This window comes from Sinocyclocheilus grahami, unplaced genomic scaffold, assembly GCF_001515645.1.
Source record: "Sinocyclocheilus grahami isolate Dianchi unplaced genomic scaffold, SAMN03320097.WGS_v1.1 scaffold488.1, whole genome shotgun sequence".
NCBI classification, from domain to species: Eukaryota; Metazoa; Chordata; class Actinopteri; order Cypriniformes; family Cyprinidae; genus Sinocyclocheilus; species Sinocyclocheilus grahami.
Genome location: NW_015505667.1, coordinates 16,611 through 25,571, shown reverse-complemented (window position 1 = coordinate 25,571; position 8,961 = coordinate 16,611). Strand labels below are relative to the sequence as shown.

The window sequence follows — 8,961 nt, the reverse complement described above, 5'->3', positions numbered from 1 at the left end:
TTGTTTTATCCAGCTGTATTTACTCAGTGCAACTTATAACATCCAAGTGAAAGATATAACACCAATATGTCAGGAAAAAAAAAAACAGAATCACTGAGTAATCACCCCATTGTGTCAGTATTTTGTTGAACCACCTTTTGCTTTAATTACAGCCTTTAATCTGTTGGGATATGTCTCTACTAACTTTGCACATCTAGACTTTGCAATATTTGCCAACTCTTCTTTGCAGAACTGCTCGAGTTCAGTTAAAATTGATGGTGACCATTTGTTAACTGCAGTCTTCAAGTCATTCCACAGATTTTCCATGGGGTTTGTTCTGGGCTCTGTACATTAATGAGGAAAAAAACTTAACTTGAATGATTTTAGCAAATGGCTGCAATATTGTTAAGAGTGAATATTTTAAAGGGGTCTGAATACTTTCCGTACCCACTGTATATATTTAATTTATCTAATTTAGGGCTGCCCCCTAATAGCCGACTAACCTTTAGTTGAGGAGAAGAGGCTTGGTCGTCAACAATTCTGTGTTTTTCTGTCAATATGGGGTGCTGTGTGTACATTAATGAGGAAAAAAACTTAACTTGAATGATTTTAGCAAATGGCTGCAATATTGTTAAGAGTGAAAATTTTAAAGGGGTCTGAATACTTTCCGTACCCAATGTATATATTTAATTTATCTAATTTAGGGCTGCCCTCTAATAGCCGACTAACCTTTAGTTGAGGAGAAGAGGCTTGGTCGACCAAAATTTTATTAGTCGCTTAGTCACAGAAAAAAAATCCACAGGAAGTGGTGAGGTTACGCAGTCTGTGACGTCAGATCATTAACGGCTGGATTTTGTGGTAATACAGTACATCCAAACGCTCGCCTATCATTCATCGACCGCAAATATGACTTATAATCTGAAGTAGTAGCTACTTTATATGGCCGCTCAATCTAATGTTAATCTAGAAAAATGCTATTTAAGTGTCTATGCGGATTGTGAAAATTGAACAGTAGCGCGCTACTGAAAATTGAACAGCATGACAGATGGAGGCGCCGGTGCAGTCACTTGCTCTTAAAATAAAATACTCTGTCATTTTGGTCATACAGATAAGAGTAATACATCTTTCGAATCTGTAAAGCCTCTACGTTTATTTGTGTGCACTCACTATAACAACAAAACATTGCGCTTTTGTAAAATAATGAAAGCTAACAGGATGCGCTTTCTGCCGTCTCGGCCTCTGTGAACTTGAGCGCAAAACTTAGTGTATACTTGCCTTACAGACAATTAATATATAATAAATATATCTATAGAGAGTGAAATGTCTACTTTCAAATGAAACAATTCAAATCTGAAAAAATATATATATATTCTCAGATTATGTAATCCATATGAAATTTGCATGCAGGCGCATCCACTACTGTGGACATGACGAGTCAGTGTCGCCGAATTCATCTCATTAGCCGAAATCCACTAATTTAGCCGAAACCACTAGTTTATCAATAGGTTATTAAAATGTTAATGCAGTTTAATCTGACACATTCATCATCATTACTTCTGCCGGTGTGCTGTAGCAAGCTTTATGCATGCGCTTGAGCACTTATTAGGCTATGTAGGCAATTAAAGGCTCATTAGCATGATTTAAATGGTTTATTAATAAACGTGAGATTAGTTGACTAATGCTTAAAATGAAAAAGAAAATCGATCAGAAAAATTTTTAGTCGAAGGCAGCCCTAATATATATACAGTATATACTGTTTATCTCAGTCATGTCACGTGACTAACCAGAGCTCCATGTATTGCAGTGACACATCACAGATGGTGTGGATCAGTTCAACAGAGACGACCTCAGCCTCTGCTTGGCCTGCTGGGAACTCTGAGCCACAGCTGAGCTCCAAGACCCCTGAAACACACGGATCAGACTCCATCCATTCAAACTACATCAGAAGACATTTACAGCTTCACTGCCGATCTAGTATGAGAGAGAAGACACATGATTCATTAGATGCCAAATCACCCTGATGGTATCTGCTATGATGAATGAATGAATGAATTAAAAAATAAACAAACAAATACATAAACAAATACAACATCTGAATTGAAATATTATATTACAACTTGTGCACTGTAAAAAGTAGTAACCTGCAACTGTTTCTTTAAAGAGCTATTTCTGTCTGAATTAAGCCATAAAAATTAGTTGTGCTGGTATACGTTGATGTTGGTTCAGTAGTGTTAAATAATATTTTTATTTTATGCCAATTATTATCACAAACTAAAATTGAATGTAAGTATTTCCATTGACTGACAAAAAAGTGACTAGAAAAACAAACAAACAATTTTTTTTTTATGGCTCTAAACGTAACATGCATACATTAATAGTTTTTAGCAAAGTTTTTAAACACATGAATATCTTAATTATCACTCCAAAGTTTAAAGTGGATTAACTTTAACTAAAATAAAAAGTAAACTGTAATAATACTACTAATACACTAGGATTAATACTGTATAGTTTGGCATTTCGTTTTGCGGAGTTTGATGCATTAGGGCAGTGGTTCCCAACCCGGGGGTCGCGACCCCCACTAGGGGTCGCTAATAATTTTCGAGGGGTCGCCAAGTGCACTCGTTTTTAAAAATAAATAAATAAAATATACATATTTCATTTATAACAGCACAATAAATATTTCAATTGTAAATATATTTTTTTTAAATAATTATTTTATGGAAAGAGAAGAAATTCTCTTAACGTCGAGAATTTTTTGCAGCGTATCGCGAGAGTGGGAACGTACAGACGTAACTTTAAAAAAAGACGCAGCAAAGAGAAAATGGCAAAGCGCCAGGGAGAAGATAAAAATGAATGCGCTAAAAAGAAAACAAGGACTTATTTGGACAGTTATGTTGAATTCGGTTTCATTGAAGCAATGGACAAGGTGAGAACTGAGTGTGTAATCTGTGGTGAGAGACTAGCGAATGAAAGCATGAAGCCCTGCAAACTAAGAAGACATCAGAGCACCAAACACCCACAGACGGTTGGTAAACCCAGAGAATTTGTCCTAAGGAAAAAAGAAGTTATGTCAAATAGGCCCCAGAACATCAGAGATGCTTTGACTAGAGCTGGAAATGAAAATAGGCAGGCGACCGTTGCATCCTTTGAGTGCGCTTTCCTAATTGCCCAATCAAAAAAGCCACACACCATCGGGGAAACTCTGCTCAAACCCGCATGTGTGAAAATGGCAGAAATAATGTGCGGGGCACAGGTGGCTTCGAAACTAAAAACTGTACCTCTGTCCAATAATACAATAAAAGACAGAATCGACAGAATGGCGAATGATGTTGAGAACTTGTTGGTTGAAAAGTTAAAGATGCACCCATTTTCTATCCAACTTGACGAAACGTCTACTGTGGCAGATGAAGCAGTCCTCATTGCATATGTGCAGTACATTGAAGACGGCGAAATAAAACAGGACATACTTTAGTCAACTAATTTGTCTACAACAACACGAGGAGAAGATATTTTCCACGTTATTGACACGTACTTCACCAAGCATCACATTCCCTATAATTATGCTGCACAGATGGAGCTGCTTCAATGATGGGAAAACATAAGGGCTTCAATACACGTTTGAAGGAAAAGGCTCCCCACTGTCTTGTGTTTCACTGTATGATACACCGTCAAGCCCTGGCCAGCAAACACCTCTCTGATGAACTTAAGCTGACGAACTTAATGAAATGCTGAAGACAGTTGTAAAGATCGTTAACTTTATTAAAGCCCGTCCGGTAAACAAGCGAATCTTTGCAGAGCTGTGTGAAGATGAGGTGCATCAGACACTCCTCCTTCATACCGAAGTGCGCTGGCTATCAAGAGGCCAAGTGTTGGTACGTTTTATTGAACTGAACAACGAGAAACTGTTTGACGAAATTACAGATGAATTTCTTATCAGAACATCATACCTGGCGGATATTTTCAGCCTCTATAATGAAACAAACAAGCGCATGCAGAGCGCGGATGCAAATGTGCTGGAATGCAAGGAAATTATTGACGCATTTGTGCATAAAGTGGACTTCAGGAAGAACAAGCTGATAAAACGAGACCTACACCAATTTCCTTCACTTCTCAAACAGACTGGGGGACATTTACCTGAATCCTTGAGCAAAGAGTTCACACGTCACATGGAACGGCTACAGGAGGAGATGAAATCACGATTTTCGGATGTTGATGAACATGTCGCCAAATGCGCATGGGTAATGGATCCATTCACCGCAAAGGAGGAGGACGTGGAGTATTTAGAAGCGGAGGACGAGCTCTTGGATATCAAGTCTAATTCTCTTCTGAGGAGATTCTTTACCGAACACGGGTACAAACGGTTCTGGCTGGTGAAAGGACCCAACGTCGCACCCAAGCTTGCGCACCATGCTACAACCAGACTCATCCTGCCATTCGCCACAACATACCTGTCCGAAACTGCTTTTAGCTCTCTGGTAACCATCAAAACGAAGGCACGCAACAAGCTGGAAGTGCACAATGACTTTCGTCTGGCTGTCACGAAAATCATGCCTAATATCCAATCTCTAGCCCTAGATATGCAGGCCCAGAGTTCACATTAAATAGCCTTTAACAATTAAATAAGGACTTAATTCAATCAGGACCACAAGAAAAGTCATGAAAAAACACGCATAACTTAAAATATTAAAATAGTTATTATGCAATGGTTATTGTTATGTTTTAATTGTATGTATGTTTTTAGTTTTTAGAATACAAAACAAAAAAACACAATAATACATTAATTATCTGATTAAATTATATTCATGTTAATAGATTTTAATTTGCTCCTGTTTGTTCATCAGTTAAAAAGCAGAGCCTGTCTGAAAAGTCTGTTCTTGTGAACCCTTGCATGCTGTTACAGGTTTTTGAGGTAATAAGTGAAATGGATAGATTTGTTTGATATTTACATTAACAGAATAAAATGTGCTACTGTTATTTGTTCATCAGGTTTTAAGAAAAAAAGTGGAACCTGTTGTTTGGAAAAGGGGGTTCACAGGGGTCATTAAAAATTGTTAGTGTTAAAATAGGGGTCTTGTGAAAAAAAGGTTGGGAACCACTGCATTAGGCAACCTTAAAACACAAACACTCATTGAATTGCTACAAACTAAATTTGTAACTATTAACTATGATGCAAGATATCATGCCTAGTGTCTACCCACTGACTGACCTTGCTGAAAGAATAGCAAGTCACTTTTGCTGGCAAACCATCTTGGCTTGCGACTGGCATGCTGGTACGGCAGGAGGTCAATCTCTCTCAAAGCCAACGCTTAAGAAAACACTTGTGATTGGTTGACGAGAATCATACCTATGGCCTGCCAAATTTATTAGCAGTACCGCAAGAACAGCTTATTAGGAAGTTCATGAATGCAACTACAGCCAAGCAAATCTCCACCTAGAAAAGCCAACTTTACCATTTGTTTTGCTACCTTTTCAAAGCTTAAAAGTTTCAGTCTCCATTTATTGTAATTGCATGAATAAATAAAAAGAAACAAACGTCTACTTCTATAATCACTGACACGGGGTCTCATTATCAGGATTTAACAAGACTTAGAAATGACTGTGAGCATCTTTAGCAGTTTTGTGTGAGTGTCAAGAGCTGTTTCTGCTGAAGTCTGGCATTGAGGGGTGACATTGAGGACCGTATGTTCAAGGTGTTAAAACCAACAGACGCTACACCAACCATTTCTGCAATTAGTGTCTTCACATGGTTCCCAGTTTGATGAGTTTCAGTCTACTCAAGCTACTTCAGCAGAGCTAGGGCGCAGATCTCTGAACATGAAGATCATGAAGATGTTTTACACTTTTTTGAGTTCAATTACACCCGTTCTCATATTTCAGCAGGTCTTTTGTGCTCTTTTCATTCGCATCATCAATGCAGGTATAACCATGCCTATGACTGTAGCTACACAATGACTAGAGGTTAACCAACATGAAAACAGCCCGTTTTAATATATATGTTAAAATATGTCTAACTAAATAGTTTCAGAAAAATCACGCTGTGAACAATGCATAAATAACGTTGTGAGACCAGATAACTTTGAACCCTAACATTCTATCAATGTTACTGGAAGAACATTTGTTGTAAACTTTACCAAAACTTTCTGACAATGTTCCCTGTTAAAATAGACTGTAATCTGCATCAAAAAGCTTTAGTCAGCATATTATCTCACTAGATTAAGAACTTCTTCGCCTTACATGTGATGTTGCATTGTGTACTCATAAAACCCGTATTGCTGAATTTACCCTGCATCCCTGACCTCACTTCAACCTGCTCCACAGGGAATGGTCCTATGCCACGGCCCGAGGGATGTCCCACCCTCGCAGTTATCCTGAGTGCTGTATCCTCCTCCTCTGAACCCTCAGTGGACTGATGCTCTTCAGTTTATCAATGACTTGATCGATCGCTGGTGCCAATTCTTCCACTTTGACTTCTGAGCACATCCATTTTAATCCCACCGCAGACCACTCAGAGAGTGTTGCAGAGAAAAGACAAGAAAAAAAGGAGAAGAATGAGAGGAGAAAACAAGTGGGGTGAGAGTTTCACTTGAGATAAGCAGCACAGATGGATGTCAGGACTGGAAAGGTCTCTAAATATATAGACATACACATTTCAAATATACTGTATATATGTCACAAGTCTGGAATATATTTAGAAGTGCAATACAAATATGAATACACAGAACTTATACTTCTGAATTGCATTTAAATAAATAAATAAGATTAATATAATTGTTTTTTTCAGTATATTTATTATTCTATTTAATTTCTTAGATTATTTCATAACATATTTATATATTTTATTAATTTTGATATGGGATATGAATACAGTATAACAGAACCTATAGTAATGAGTTACATTTGAATGAATGAATGTATGAATCTACTTATTGGGTAAATGTGATCCAAAACACACCAGCAAGTCCACCTCTGAATGGCTGAAGAAAAACAAAATGAAGACTTTGGAGTGGCCTAGTCAAAGTCCTGACCTGAATCCTATTGAGATGATAAAAAGGTGGTTTATGCTCGAAAACCCTCTAATGTGGCTGAAATACAACAATTCTGCATCGATGAGTGGACCAAAATTCCTCCACAGCGCTGTAACAGACTCATTGCAAGTTATCGCAAATGCTTGATTGCAGTTGTTGATGCTAAGGGTGGCCCAACCAGTTATTATGTTTAGGGGGCAAACACTTTTTCACACAGGGCCATGTAGTTTTGGATTTAGTTTTCCCTTAATAATAAAAACATTCATTTAAAAACTGCATGTTGTGTTCACTTGTTATCTTTTACTAATTTTTAAATTTGTTTGATGATCTGAAACATTAAAGTGTGACAAACATGCAAAAAAATAAGAAATCAGGAAGGGGGCCAACACTTTTTCACACCACTGTTTATATATATATATATATATATATAGTAGTTTCTGCTTTTATCCCCCCCCCCTTAAGCGAATATGAATTAAATAAACTATTAACCCTAAAATAAGGCAAGAGAGAAAAATGATCACCAAAAAAAAAAAAAAAACCTTCCATGTCACTTTTTATTGTCACGCCCCTGGCTGTGTCCAGTATTGAATGTTGTCTTTCCCCGCTACGTGTGTGTTCCTGGTTCCCTTGATGTCCATTAAAGTCTCTTCCTCGCTCCTCACAGTAGAGAATCATGACAGAATACCGGACCCTTAAACAGTTTAACTGCGTTTTTCTCTCTGTTTTTGTTTCTGCGTTTTACCCAGTGTTTTTTGTTTCTGGTGTTCCCTATGGATCCCCCTATGAATACTTCCTCTATCGCTCGAGGGCCATACCAGACTGTTCCCGGTCCTTGCGAGTCTCACCACCTACCCGGACGATGCGCTCTGTGCGTTCTACGATGCCAGTTTAAACATGGCGTGCAGAGCGCTGTCGTCCGAGGATGGTCTTCGAGGTAATTTCACCGCCTTTGTGGAGTGGACACTGGCGAGAAAGAGTTCCACTCCCGACCCAGTGCCCAGCCCACCATCTCTCCACTGCGCGGAGCATCAGTCCGAGCCCACCGTTGACGGAGAGCCTGAGCTCGCCGCGGCCGACGAGCCGTTTCCGCATGGAGTGACAGAGCAACGGATCGTTGCGGAGCCGGAGCTGCAAGTGACGTCAGTCAAGGTGCGAGAGCAGGCAACAGAGCTCGCCACGAGGGAGAATGCCGCAGACAGAGAGAGCGCGGAGTAGAGCTCCGCCCTCTGCACCGTGGCTGAGGGTGAGCTGAGTAAGGATTTGGGAGAATGCAAAGCGGAGGAAAACTTAGTTGACTTGTTTAGCGACCTGCCCCCTTTCCTTCCTCCTCTGTCGGTGAACTCTGTCCCTCCCGTTCCTGAGTTTAGCCCCGGGAAAGTTCCTGTTCCCATGTCTAGCCCAGAGAAGGATCCTGTTCCCATATCCAGGCCTGAGAGGGCTCCTGGTCCCAAGTTAAGCCCGGAGGCTCACAAATGCAAGCCCATCCACCCTCTCCTGCCTCCTCCACCACTGTCATCTGGCAGCCCCTCTGCTCGCCCTCAGCCCACCATCCATACGGTGCGAGCTCCTCTGAGACCCAGACTCCGCCTCAGCCCGTTGACTCAGCAGCTCCACCATGGTTCCTAGCTCCCTCCTCTCCGCCGCGGCCATCTGGATCCCCGCCTCGATCGCTGGCACCATCTGATCCACCTTTGACCTCCAGATCCTCCCCGTCGCCCTGGCTCATCGGCTCTCCATCTCCACCTCAGGCTCCTCCGCCACCTGCTCCGCCGCCGTTGGTCGGCCCTTCCTCCTCCCTGACTCCTCCCTCCTTTCGTCACCCCCATGGACTCTGTTCGTCATCCTCCACCTGGGGGCCTGTCCTCCTCCCGAGCCTCTCCCAAGTTCCCACCCCTGCCCCCCCCCCCCCCCCCCCCCCCCCCCTCCCTCCCGCTCGGCGCGACCTCTTCGCTGTGAG

General features: G+C 40.9%; 1 long non-coding RNA gene across 1 annotated transcript in view; it reads right to left on the bottom strand.

The window, feature by feature from the left end:
• LOC107554000 (uncharacterized) overlaps positions 1-3,606 on the bottom strand; it is a 20,781-nt gene extending 17,175 nt beyond the window's left edge. Inside the window, exon 1 of the long non-coding RNA XR_001605020.1 lies at positions 3,596-3,606. This is a non-coding gene — a long non-coding RNA (uncharacterized lncRNA). The remainder of the gene's footprint in view (positions 1-3,595) is intronic.
• Positions 3,607-8,961: the final 5,355 nt, after the last annotated feature.